The sequence below is a fragment of the Ruditapes philippinarum genome, unplaced genomic scaffold (genome assembly GCF_026571515.1).
Source record: "Ruditapes philippinarum isolate M1 unplaced genomic scaffold, ASM2657151v2 ctg2837_1_1_1_1, whole genome shotgun sequence".
NCBI classification, from domain to species: Eukaryota; Metazoa; Mollusca; class Bivalvia; order Venerida; family Veneridae; genus Ruditapes; species Ruditapes philippinarum.
In genome coordinates this window covers 39,167-54,616 of record NW_026861965.1, presented here as the reverse complement: position 1 = coordinate 54,616, position 15,450 = coordinate 39,167, and positions in this window count along the sequence as shown.

The window sequence follows — 15,450 nt, the reverse complement described above, 5'->3', positions numbered from 1 at the left end:
CAAAGTTGGATATATTTTGTTATCAGTGATATAAATTGCATGTGAATTACTCTTGTGGTTTTAAAGATATTTGGAATTTTAAACTTTGATGATTCTATACATTTTAATTTTTTTTAAAGCATACAACAATAATGTGTTTTAGTGAGCGAAACTCGACGAGGATTATATATACACGGTCAGACCTGTATAATATCGGGCAATTACCAAGTTCACAAAAAGGACTTAATCCTATTATTATCAACACTTTGAAAGGACTTAAGTTAATGCAAAACAGAGGGAACAGAGGTGGGCAATATGGCATTAGACGAGCCTGGGATACTAACAATGGTGTGAATGTTGACAATTTACAGTTAAATAACAAAAGTTAATCAGAGAAGACGTATAGAAAAATCACTCAGCATGTGCAATGTGAAAAACTTAATCCGGGTAAATCTTGAACACAATACAACAGTAAAAGGCCAAACAAACATAAAAATATGTTTAATGAACACACGCTCAGCGAAAAACAAAACCCTATCCATATGTGACTTTATTCTCTACAATGAGTTTGATATATGTGCCATAACTAAAACATGGCTAGGTAGTTCCGTTGATAAGGTGTGTATCAGTGAACTTGTACCTCCTGGCTACAAAATGAAACATGTCCCGCGTGTTGGTAGGCGAGGTGGGGGTGTAGCTATCATCCATAAAGCTTCTATACAAGTCACCACTGTGTCGTCAAATCAAAGCAAGGAATTCTCACAATTTGAGTTCATGGACTGTAATGTAGTTACTGGGCGGTACTCTATGAGGCTATCGGTTATATACAGACCACCTCCTTCTAAACAGAACGGCTTGAATACAAACACTTTCCTTGATCATGAGTGGCCCCTTTTCTTAACTAAGTACTCTACAGTTGACAATTCTGCAATCATAGTAGGCGATCTGAACCATCATCTAGATATACCAGACAACAACGATACGAGAAAATTTACAAGTAACCTTGATGCATGTGGTATGCATCAGCATGTACAAGAACCAACCCATGTTGCAGGTCATACATTGAACGTAGTGATATCAAGGGAAACAGACAACATTGTATCAAACATAGAGGTCGTAGATCCTGGACTCTCTGATTCTAGTAATATCTTACGTGTCCATTTTGCTGTTACATTTGATGTCAAAGCCTCAAAACCTGCACCGGTACGGAAATTGGTTTCTTACAGAAAACTTCGCGCAATTGACATTGATTCTTTTCGAGATGACATACGGAAAACGGAATTCTTCAACAAAGAGTGTATCCCTTCTGACATAAATGGTTTTATGATGGAGTATTCAGAAAGTCTAACCTCTATTTTGGATAAACATGCTCGATGATTAACAAGACTATTGCATTTAGACCTGCTTGTCCGTGGTATACAGAGCAACTCCACGAAGCCAAGCATGAAAAACGTAAACTGGAACGGAAGTGGCGTGAAACTAAACTTACAATAGACCATCAGATCTACAGAACAGACTGTTCTAGTGTGAACAAGATGTTAAAACAAGCTCGTGTAGAATACTATACATGTAAAATAGAGTCTTGTGGCAATGATCATAAAAGTCTATCTAAGATTACCAAAGGTCTACTTGGAGATACAAATGAAGTGATTCTACCATCTGATTCATCTTCAGAGCGCCTTGCCCAGAAATTCAGTGACTGATTTATCAGAAAGATTGAAACAATAAGGAATAACATACGTTCTCAAACACAATCGGTACCTGATAATGTAGATATGGAATCTGAATATACGGGTGTCAAATATACTGTGTTTGCTCCAACCACAGAGCAAGAAGTGAAAGCATTGATTAAAAAATCAGCCACCAAATCCTGTGAGTTAGATCCCATTCCAATATGGCTGTTAAAAGAATGCCTAGATGAACTAACACCAGTGATAACCAGTTTTATAAACGTGTCCTTGGATGACGCTTATGTACCAAAAATGTTCAAACACTCACGAATAAGACCACTTCTAAAGAAACCAAATCTAGATCCTTACAAACTGAAACACTATAGGCCTGTGTCTAACTTGCCATTCCTGTCTAAAATCTTGGAATAGGTCGTTGACGTACGAATGAGAGCCATCTGAAGACAAACAATCTACACGAGGTCAACCAATCTGCTTATCGCAAGTTCCATTCGCCCGAGACTGCATTGTTAAAAGTTCAAAATGACATTCTACAGTCTTTGGATAATAACAATGTGACTATTCTCGTGATACTTGATTTGTCTGCTGCTTTTGATACAACTGATCACGGAACGCTCCTTCGCCGCCTTGAACGACACTTTGGAATTACAGGCAAGCCACTCGCATGGATGACGTCATACCTGACCGACCGATACCAGACTGTATGCATAAACAACAAACTATCACAGCCAGTCCACATAGAGAACAGTGTACCTCAAGGGTCTGTCCTTGGACCCAAGAGCTATGTGATGTATACGAAACCTGTCGGAGAGATCTGCCGTAAACATTATCTAAACAACCATTTCTTCGCAGATGACTCACAGCTCTATCTATCCTTCAAACCAGTGACTAGTATTTCAATTCAAGAGAATATAAACCGTATTGAAAGATGTCTTGAAGATATTGTAAGTTGGATGAATGCCAACATGCTGAAGCTAAACGGCGACAAAACAGAGCTGATCATCTTCTCATCTGAACATAATGCACAACCTATTTCAGATGTTACAGTAACAGTCGACGGTTCGAAGATTAGCCAATCATCTAGTGTGCACAATCTTGGTGCATTTCTTGACTCGAACATGAGGATGGAACAACATGTAAATAATGTCTGTAGGAACTGTTATGCACAATTAAGACAAATCGGTCACATCAGACCCTATCTTACTGTTAAAGCAACCAAATCTCTAGTAAATTCACTTGTTACCTCTAGGTTAGACTACTGTAATGCACTGTTATATTGAGTCTCTAAGCAGTCAATGACCAAGTTACAACATGTTCAAAATACAGCAGCTAGAATTGTGACCAAAACACTCAAATATGACCACATAACACCTATCTTACGTGAACTTCACTGGCTTCCGGTAGAGTATCGGGTCGAATATAAAATTTTGACTTATACATATAAATCCCTCATCGATCAATCACCAGCCTATATAAAAGACATGATAGACGTGTACATCCCAGTCAGGAATCTGAGGTCCCAGAATAACTCAATGACATTAGTTGTGCCTAAATCTCGGACAGTACGATATGGTGACAGGTGCTTCCAGACAGCCGCAGCGAAATTATGGAACGCGTTACCACCTGGCATTAGAGACTGCAATACCTTGCCAAGTTTTAAGAGAAATATCAAAACACATTATTTGACGTAAGTTTCATAAAACAACATACATGTACTACTTTTGCTATATTATCAGTGTAAATTGTGTGTTTGATTTTATGTCTTAGGGTTTTACTTTATAATTCGTTTCTTTTTTACTTTTGTTTGTTACTTTTTTAACAATCTTATTTCGTTCAAATCTTTATAGGATTTTTTTTAATTGAGCCTTTATTTCAAACTAAATGTGTCTGTATTTCTTACCATCCTTACTGGTTTTATATTATCATTATTGTTTAATCGGTTTACTTAATAAATATTGTAGATTATGTCTTATATATATATATATATATATATATAGATGATTATGTTTTATCGGATTTTGTAAAGCACTCTTGAACATTTATTATTGATGAAAAGAGTGCTATATAGAAATGTGGTATATAATAATAATAATAATAATTAATGGAAGAAGTAATGTACTGTCATAGATTCATGTCATTAAACTTGAGTGTTTAAAATTATTTAAATGTTATCAAAAGTTTTATTGTTAATAAATGAATTGAGGGTGTAATTTGAACAATTACTGCAAAATCTGGGTATACAATAATTATTTTAAATGCCATCAAAACAAATTTATCTCAACGCTTAAAATTATCTGTAAGAGGTTACATATGTCTAACCGCCCTCTGTCAATGCCGCAACTTGAACCATATATAAAGAGCGCGAGGCATTTTTGTTACGTAATATATTTCGTAAATTGTTGACGTAGTAATTAATGTGTTTTTTTTTGTCAGGAATCCATTTTCAAGATTTATTAACATTGTGATGTTGAATTAAAATTGATGGGCCGTTCTTGAATTATGGATTTGGAACATACTGAATTATTATGTGTTTCATTTACATAATTCATTTGCTAACCCAGATAACTTCACAAATGGAACAATATTTAATAAGGACATGGATTAACAGTTTTAAAAATATCTGGATCATCATACGTGTAGGACTAGGAGTCATGCCATTCAGGAGTTTCAAAGTAATAAATTGGGATCTACGGAACTGGATAGAAACTGGCAATGAAGGAATCTTCAGAATGCGAATTTGCCGTGACGTTTACAAAGATCTATTTCGAAATTTATAGGGATTCTATTCAGCTTAAAAGTAAGTGCAATTTCTAGATCTGCTCCATGTGACTCGATGTTCTTGTTGCTTATTATTCATTTTTTAAAAAAGTTTTCCAACATGCATTGCAACTAAACTGTTACATCTTATAGATCCAGCTTTATAAAATAATTATGAAACGACCCCGAGAACATCATGTACATTTTAGACACATGACACGTGCTTTCTCCCGCTCATCTTCAAACGAAGAGTACTTCGGCATGGCTATGGAAGATAAACAACAGAGACTTGCCGTAGAGAAGTGAAACTTTGCTTTTACAAGAAAAGTGGACACTTTGGAGAAAAATCCTGAAAATCTCGAGGGTAACTTTTTTAGTTTACATTTTTATTCAAAGTTGTTTTGTTAATTCATACCAGGCAAAAGTTCATTTCCATTTTTAATGGGACAGACTATAGCTCTGCATAGATTTGAAAAAAATATGGCTCTTAATATTGATTAACAATGACCATAAATTTAAAATGATTTTATGAAATTTGAACCTGTGAGTTTTTTCCGTATTAAAGTATACATTCAAAAAACAAAACCTAGAGCAATTTTTAAAACAAATCCTTAAAGTTGGATAGATGCTGAGGTTTTAAACAATCTAATCAATCTTTTGTAAAAAATATTGCAAAAAAAAGATTATTGTGTTAAATATTAAGATCAAAGGGCCATCATTTTTAGATGACAACAATGACTAAAACGCAAATTTTCATTATTTAAGCTATAGTTATAGAGCGTAGATTTTAAGCATTTAGCGTGAGGAAAGTTAGAAATACACAAGAGAGACATAATGATTCTAGATTGTTCACAAAGTTACTATAGCTAGAAAATGTCACAAGTCTTCAATGCGAAAGTACGTAACAGGGTCACACTTTTCTTTTGTGACATAAACTGCATAATTTCAAACAATATTTCCACAAGGAAATGCAAAATGCTGAATTGGTCCATTAGTCAATGCTATATACGAGAAAGTAACAATCAAAATACTATACTATGGCACTGTTGTAATTCCTTCATAATGAATTATTACAAAGTTTTTTTGTTGTTTTTTTGTTGTTTTTTTTTTGTTTTTGTTTTTTTTTTTTTGGGGGGGGGGAGGGAAACCTCTTCAACTAACATTTAATACGCACTGTATTCATCTGATGATATTGTTTTACTATATACAAATATATAATAAGGAAAATACTAAATGTTTCTGGCATACCATGGAAAAAGGCTTTAAAGAAAAAATATATATTATAATACTTATGAAATCATTACATTACAAAAGAAAATAAACAATAGCACAATAGCGTGTCTCCATTAACATTGAAACGCTAAATATTAATTTCATGATACACTGATACAGATATAGAGGTATATAAAATAACTTTTACATAATATATCTTTAACATAAGTGCACTAAGTAAGTCATATTTACTCTATGGAATAAGCAAATGACTCCGCGAAAACATATTAATGTTTATTTCTTTTGCATTTTAATCAACATGTCTATCTTGTATTTGAATGTGACACAATACTACATATACGGTAAGTTTAAAAATAAATTCAAACTCATCTATTTATTAAAAGTAAAGTAAAATTACATAATATTTTAAATCAAATGTAAATGTATTAATAACATTCAATACAAACTCTGTTGTTTAGTGGAAAATGAATGCTTAGAAAATGAAAATACTGTATATGTTTATGTGATGTAACATATTCCTCATTCAAACAAACAATTAAATGACAAATTTCCGGCCTTGAGGTTAAAACTTTTTTTTCATCTCTCAGACCTTAGGACTCAGTGCACAATCTGTGTCCGTTTTAGGACTTATCAATTATCTGTAATCTGAATTTAAGATTAGAAAACTCGTTTTTAACATTGGACCCTTCTAATCTTACCGATATTTTAAAAAACTCTTTCCGATCTAAACTGAGCAGGTGGAATGTGAAGGGTGTGGCGACTGATCTTGATCTCAACGGTTCGGATACGTAGAAACAGATGACGCCAGCGTACTTAAGAATATTATGTGATATTTATCATGGTTCTACATACCTTATTTAGTAATTTATGAATGTCGGAAAGTCATTTTATAGCACTTATAATTCCCGCCCATGTTACGGCACACTAGAGAGTTATATCAATAATTGAATAGCAGTTTGGTACAAAATCTGCAAGATTTTATCTTGATATATGACTATACAACATTCACATACTAAATGAGTAGATGATGAATATTTGATATGCAAATATAGTTTGATAAGCGAATCTAATATTGCTCCCGCCTACATACGTGTTGCTTACCAGAGGCACATAATACTTAAAAGTCAAAATAAAGAATGCTTTCAGAAATCATAGAAAATATAAATATAAATTAAGAAATATTTTAGTATTTACGATCTATATGTCGCTTTGTAATTTAGTTATTAAATAAATTTCTATAAGCCGGTTTTATATATTTTATTTGCATGCGTATAGTAAAAGTGGGATAAATAGCTACTTACATTATAAAATAAATTAAAAAAAAAATTTAATAATTATAAAAGATGGAAGTATTGATATATACACAATGACTATGATTAACAAAAGTCTTTAAAGCTTGCTTAATTATAAACCAAGTTTGATAATAATAATGATAATAATAATAATAAAAATAAACGAAAACTGCCCTATATAATCTCTGTAATAAACAAGTGTTATATAGCTTTATTATATTCCTATTTTCTTATTGTTTATTATAACCAAACATAATCTTTTTTGACATGATACAAAATTATTGATAGTTGATGTAGATATTGTATCATATTATCAGTACTGTTTGATCCTCTTAAATATATTTTAGATATAGTATAGAAAATATAAAGATTATAGATATGTGTGATAATGTAGTACATTTAATATAAAAATCAAAGCACAGAAGGCGCTGAATTTGTTTGGGTCAGGTCTCAGAATGTTAAAAAAGGTGAAGGTTATGAGATTATAAACCAATTTGTTTTTGTATAGTGCCAACAATGCTGTTTCTAGTGTGATAACTGTAGTAAATTGGCTATAAGGCTAATAGCAACACTGATATTCAAGTCAATGTTTATTTGGCTTAAACAATTTATTTAAAAAAAAAACATGACTGGCCTTAACTGGGATTGGAAATCCAGACCTCACGCTACCTAAAGGATCGTGTAACCCCTCGACGACGGGAAAGTTATAAAAAACAGCCTGAAATAAACGAAATTATTCTAAATTAAGGTTTAAAATATACAAAAACAAATTGTAATCCTTATTAATTTCGAGATATTTTGTTCACGGTAAACCTGTTGTTTAAGTAATAGATATACCATTGCTGCGTTGACGATTTCTGGGTTTGCGTAAATTATACCATAATCACGTGACCTTTCTTATGCCTTGACCTCACGAGACGAAGTCGAGTGAGGTTGCATAAGAAAGGTCACGTGATTATGGTATAATTTACGCAAACCCAGAAATCGCCAACGCACCAATGGTGTATCTGTTTTAACCTATAGCTCCGCCCAGAAACACTTACTCCTTCGATCTTAATTTGCATAGCAGAAATGACGTAAAATGAGCTGTCAATCAAAATAACATGACGCTACTGTTTTAACCCATTGCTCCGCCCAGAAAAACTGAAAATTATACCATAGTCTTGGTATGGTATAATTTACGGTTATTGGAAATTATACTTGGAAGAATTTTACATAAGAAGCGCTGAAGAGCTATAGGTTAACACTGATGTAAATAGTCATGGAGCTTAATATAAGCATGTACATCGATAAAGAATTAAATAATATTAGAAATCTTCGACCAATCGGGAACTATGTTTTCTTCCCCGAGAAGGCTTGAAAATTTAATGCGCCTGCAATTTGACAACCTTTATGCAGTGATCTCCCCTTAATTTGTCGGCGTTAGTGCACTTATAAAGGGAAGTAACCGCTTTGAGGGGTTCGGACTACTTTCGGCTTTTACAAATGAGCATATGAGGGTCAGGGCGACCCAAACAAAATTAATAATAACATATTAACTATTAACAAATTAGATTGAAATTCATGGAAACAGTCACGAAACAATAGTTTTCCTATCATTACAATATAACCTTTAACCTTTCCATACAAATACATGTATTTTATGATTAAAAATAACGTGTTAAGAAAATAAAGGGAAAGGCTTTCTATTCTCCCCATTAGAGATTTTGCTACAGTTCACTGTAAAGCGGTGGCCTTTCACTTTCCATTATATCTTGTTTACAGTTGTTTGTGGTAATAATTTAAATTGTCTTGTCACGATATCAGTTGTCTATATAAAGTATGTCACCCTTCAAGTTTCATTTTAAGAATCCCTTAAATTGCCGAATCATTTGTATTAATACCTACAAGGTTGACATTTTAAATATTAAGGATGTGTCTTTTTGCCCTATCCATTGTCATGTTTCAATTCAGTGTTTTATTGGATGCGTTTTAAGTGGTAATTTGTCTGGATTTTGTCGTTGACTGCATTACGAGTTCGTTTCTCTCCCTGATAAATCTTTATAAAAATAAAATCAACAACATTACAAATTGCGCAAAACTTAAAGTACCAAAATTGATCAATCCATTATGAAAAAGGTGAAATTAATTTACCTCTTACATATACATACGCTGGTACCTGTAGAATTACAGGAATAACGATCTCTACAGAATGATTCTAATATTGTGGTACACGATTAATTTACACAAATCATTGATGTATTTACATCATTTTGTAAGTAATTAGACTAATCAACATACTTTGTATACTTTATCACAATATCTTTTCGGATTTGGAGACATGTGGTTTCTATGGAAACTGATCCGCTTGAGATGTCAGGTTAATTAACCTTAATATAATCAGGCAGATACAATCATACTAGCAAAGGGCGTCTGTTTTATTTGATGATGACTTTTTATAATCTTCTTAGAAGATTGAATCTTAGTATTTCTAGATTTCCTTAACAACGTTTTCGTCGTTTTAAACATATTGTTGATTTAAACCTTAAAAATAGAAAGACATGAGAAAATTAGAAAACATATCATGCGGAAGAGTTATCTGCGCCGTATATCAAAGGCCACACAAAAATGGGTTTAATATTGACATACTATTTCCTCTAATGAGAAGGGTTGTCTTTGTCAAACTAAACCATTTATTACTTGTAAGCGTTTCTATATAAAAATTGAATATATGTGCCCGAAAAAATCAGGCGTCTAAAAAGCAAAAGCGTCAAATGCAAGGGATCGTAATGTCGAATTGTGAAGAACTTAGAACTAGCTTAGAAATTCGTAACTCATGTAGAAATTTTCTATACTAGTTTTAATGTATTGTGAATTAATAAAATGTAACATATCTAGGTTGTACGTGTTACAAACGACTCATTGAAAAATTGATATTGAGTTTCACCACGTTCGAGAACCCGATATGCATATACGAGGGTTGTTCGGGAAGTTCTGAGAATTGTTTTATAGCACACGTTGTAGTCGGGTTAGCGTAAATATAAATATATACGCATTTATTTCAATAATTACTGTACAGTATCTGAAAATATCATCATCATACACACAGAAACTAAAACATAATAAAAATAGTAAATAACCATATAACAAACACTCGGAGCACGCCGACGTCATTTGCAACGTTATGCGACGTTAAAGTCCATCGATCGTCGCACCTTTTCAACGTAGTCACCTGCAATTTCGATGCATTTCCTGTGTCGGCTGATCCACTTATTGTATGTTTCCACGTACCAGCTATCGGTAAAGGACGAGACTATAGCTTGCGTATGCTTAACAAGATCGTCAGCTGAGTCAAAGCGTTTTCCACGCAGCTGTGATTTGAGCTCCGGGAACACACGGAAGTCCATCGGAGCGAGGTCCGGGCTGTATGGAGGGTTTCTTCCTTCTTTAAAACGAGCATGCCATCTATACACTGTAGCCGGACTGCATTTCTTGTATTTTCCTGTAGAATTGATCATTTTCATTGTTTCTGTGGAAGACTTTTCCAGCGCAACACAAAATTTAACGATGCTTCGCAATTCAACGTCACCTATCGACGTCATGTTGTGTACTCAGTGGCTCTGGGCAACAACTTTAAAACATTGTTGATCCGTTGAGAATTTAAATAACGTTATGGTATTTTCAGGAAATGACGTCATGACGTTCCGCTGCTGACCAGCGTTTTCGCGCATTTTTTACGTTATCAAAATTACGAAATATTATTAGTGTAGCGCGTTATACCTTTCTTTAGAGTCGGACTGCTCCGGTGCGGCGTTATAGTGTTGCTATGGTTACTACTATTTCCGGCTATTGTATTCTGATTCTATTCAATTTTTAGGAATAGTTCCGTGATATGCTAATCTGAGTATGTGCAAAATATTACGTCTTAGAAACAAAAAATATAGGAGATATGACAAAATTCCCAGAATTTCCCGAACAACCCTCGAAACATTTCCTTCAATGTTTTTAACCAATGATTATCTCCATTAAAATTCAGAATAATAAAAATAATATATCTTACTAGTGATATACATTTTGGGAATATTCAAGAATGACAGAGTGGAATGATTCAGACCCTCAGTTATAAATTTCATAAATAAAAAGGCATGTACGTTTCATTATATAAAAATTCCGATTGTTTGATTTTTAGATCTTTCATTTTTACTGAGCTTGACTTATTTTTCTTTCATCATATAGAAAATGTTCGAGCATAGTATTTGCAAGCAACAATAAAATAGAGAAAAACAGAATCCATAAAAAAAACCCCAACCCAAAAACAATGACAACAGTGCAACTGGTTTTAATTGACCCTTTTCATGGAGGGTACTGGAAAGTCAGTTATGCCCCCCCCTCCCCCGGTTAGCAAGAATTAACTTTTTAAACGCGAAAATGGTGAAAGATTTAAGAAACATACATAGGTCATTTTAGTTTAAATGACAAAAAAACTACGTGTGTTACGTGGAACTTGTTTTTTTTTTTGTCGTCTGGTCATGGGTTTTGTTTTTAATATGCATCAGGCGATTGTTCAGTTTCCCACAGAGAGTACGATCTACCACAAGACACCTTTCATTTGGCTTTATTTGGCTCCTTGTTTACGGCAAAATCAATATCAAAATACATTTGATTGTAAATGGAAGTACTTTACATTAATATTTTCCATATTATCTCTCTATCATTATCTATTTATAACACTTTAAACTGGCATAGTAGCATACTAGAATTAATAAATAAAACTTTCAGCACCATTAACATTTTCATACCTTACCATAAAGTGAATATCTCATGAAATTTGATCATGTTAACACACTTCAATATTTAAATGATAAATGAACTCTTTGTTTACCTTGATATTTGTTTACAAATGCTGTCATAGAAATGGAATGGTCATAAACAAACGATTACGAGTCCGCTTAACAGTTGCATATATTTAACTTTCTATAAATCGAAGATCAATTAATCTTTGAATAATTAATAGAAATGATACAGATAATAAAATCATGAACATCAATTAAACAATAAAGTACTTAAAACACTCACAAAATTGAATGAATTATCGAACATTGAGTCACGTACAGCTATAAATATACATTTTTTCACACATATCTGCATTAATCATGTTGCGCATATTGCAGTATATATTTTTTCAACTGATATAAACAATAACATTAGCTAGCTTTATTGCTGCTATATATAATATTATTATGTCTATATTATTACAATGTCTATAAAGATTGTTTGAAATTGGCTAGTAGGTTGAATTTGTAGACTGACAATATAAAATAGTAAATATAACCAAAGACCAAAGCTATGTTTCTAATCTTGATTTTCCATTTGTTACTGTTTATCGATTCATTGAAATGGTAATATTTTGTTAATATTTTATTGATTACTCTGTATCTTTAAGTAATGTATTTTTGTGGTTTTAACAAAAATAAAATTGAAAATAAGCCAAGTTAAAATTAAATATAATCATTTACTATATTATATTATTTGTTAATTCATGTGAGTGTTGAATCACCACAATAATGAATCTGCCTGAGTATTCACACATTATAAAATGATATAAATGTGTCAGGATTAATTTTTACCAGAAACCTATCTCATTATTTATAAGACACATTATTATGATCGGTTTTGAACACGTATAAAGCATTATTTTACTGGAAGAATTTCCAAGAAAAATTCGTATAACCCTTAGAATATGTTTATTTTTTTATAATTTGAATTACTTTCAAACATAAATTCTTCTTAATAAAGTATCCAATACACTGATTTTGGAGAGAAAACATTCAAAGTAAGTCATAGGTATAGTATTAGTAATGATAAAACCAAAGGACGTAAATTAAACAAACAAACAAAAATAAAAAGAAACATCTGAACAGTGTGCGGATATAGAGAAAATCATGAATAAAAGGAAATCACAAATCGTCTATGTCATAAAATTTTAAAACAGATTCGTGATGTATAGTTAATACAAAACACAATTTGCTTGGACGGTATTTATCCAATTCTACATGTATGCGTTTAATTTTTCCGGGGCCAACAACTTTGAAAATTCTCAGAAACCGAACGAAATTTTGAATTTTAATTGATTTAACAAAGCTTGACATTGGAGATTTATTTTCTCAAGAAAAAAACAACGTTACATTACTCTACCCTCTACCCAAGACAAAACATGACCCTCAGAAATTCTTCTAAAGAATGATTTCAGATTGACGGTAGAAAAAAGACCAGTGACATCAGAATCGGTTTTTTTTTCAAGCAAACAAGTTTATAAAAAAATCAGCCACTAAGCATTATTCTCTCAGAGAAATATAAAAAGCATTTTATTAAATTTAACATAAATAAAACAACTTTTTCTCATATTCATTTTGTGTTATCTAGTTTTGTAAGTTAATCGGAGTGTTAAACTGAATGACAGGTACTACTGTATTTGTTTACATTGACAACTGTCCGTTTCTTAGAAAGGGCGACAACTAAGATTAGCGGCGATATCTATACGCCGTTTTTCCGGCATAGTTACTTGAATGCTGCTCGTCGTTATGCGATTGAGGCCCTCGAATCAATGATTTCAATATAACAAGAGCGCATGACTCTTTGGCAAACAGGCCAAATCGTCATTTTTTTGTTTGTTTACTGGGCCCTGTATGTATTGCGCGTAGGTGAAAGCGGGCTATAACAAGAGCGCGTGACTATATTAACACATGGTTTTGGTCCCGTTGTAACATGGGCAAAATAGGGGAAAATAGCCGATTTTATGCTATAATAATCAATCAAACATTAAAGGTACATTCGAGAGGATATTTATAAATTTTCTATTAGTCACGTGGCTTGTTGATCACTTTGTGGCATGTTGATCACTTGTGAAGTGGAAACAATTACGGCAAATTGTAAAGTGTTTTGACTTTAACCTGTACACTCACCAGATGGGCATAATGTCACTTTAACCAATATAACAAATATTAATTGTTAAGTTGAAAGAAGACTAAAAAACCTATTATATATCTACATTTCCAAATACATGTATATGAGATTCATGCAAAAGCAATAAATTAAATAAATCATAAGCGATAACTGAAGTTTGTTAACGCTGTTCGTACTGAAAAATGCAGCTGAACTCTAGCTAATATGGGCATGCTTTCTTCTTACAACTTGCCCCTAGTCTTTATAAACATGTCAATTTTCATATTTATAGTATCTTAACTCTTTTATTTATCAGAGATGTATACATGTATTTTTGCATATTTTTATTCTCAATTGTGGTATAAATATAATGTACATGTATAATAAACTTTGAACATAAAGCATGGAATAATATTTAGAAATTCAGATAATCTAAGTGATTAATAAACTATTGTTTGTTATGTAAATTGCTTGTTTTCTTAATTTGCGATATCTCATTGTTCTGCCTGCTTTTCTACGTATTTTATAAATTTTAGGAACGATTTTTTTATTACGTTGATATTTCTATCCAGCAGAGAGTTTCTATCAATAATTGAAGATGTTCTACCAGATTTCTTAAATTTCAACGTGACTTAACGTTAAACATCTGCATTAAACTTTTATTTTGTAAATGTTAGTTATACTTACATTGACAGAGAAACTTGACTTAAAGTCAGTCAAATGTAACATCAATCATTTCAGCTCGCGGAAATTTACACAACTAAAACTGTAGGAGATACAATTAAATAACAATACAAATACATGTATATTAAACAACTATATATGGTAGAATTTGTGTTTTTCCAAGGAAAGATAATATAGAAGATACATTAGCCAATGGCAATTTATTTTTGTCATTAAGATATATACTGATGAGTCAGGCAAGCAAATACACAAGAAATGTTTGTTTGTATAAATGGTAAAATCGTATTAGTAGTATATAAAATGTAATAAATATCTATTGTTTCATGACACGGAAATCCTTCAAGGCACATGTCATATCTATTTCTCAGTGTTAACTGAAGATCACACGCCTTATATATTTTTATATTTCCGGATAAAGACTCATCCATCCATGGATTTTAAATGAAAAGGTGTTAATTTATATTATTGTATTATTTTCCTGTAAATCGCATTGCTTTATCTTTTAACGATTATAGAATAATTAAGGCGTTTAGAGTTTAGAAAGTAGCTTTTTTCAATTTTACAAGGCTTAGATCTATATCAAGAAGTGTAAGTCCTTCACAACCATGTGATTATTGCTAGGAATGATAAGTTACACTATCATAATACAGTGATACAAGTCTGGCTAATAAAGAAATATATTAATATTATTACATACTATATTATTGGCACCAGGTTATAATCGCATTTTGAGTATTTTGCCCTTTTTATAATTAAATCAAACAGTAAATGCGTATCACGTAGATCTATCTCATACTTCATTAAAATAGCTTGACTATATGAAAAATAATAAAAGAAATGATCTTTGAAGTAAGGACGATGTCATTAAGCAAAGCAGCGTTTAATTGTTTTCTTAA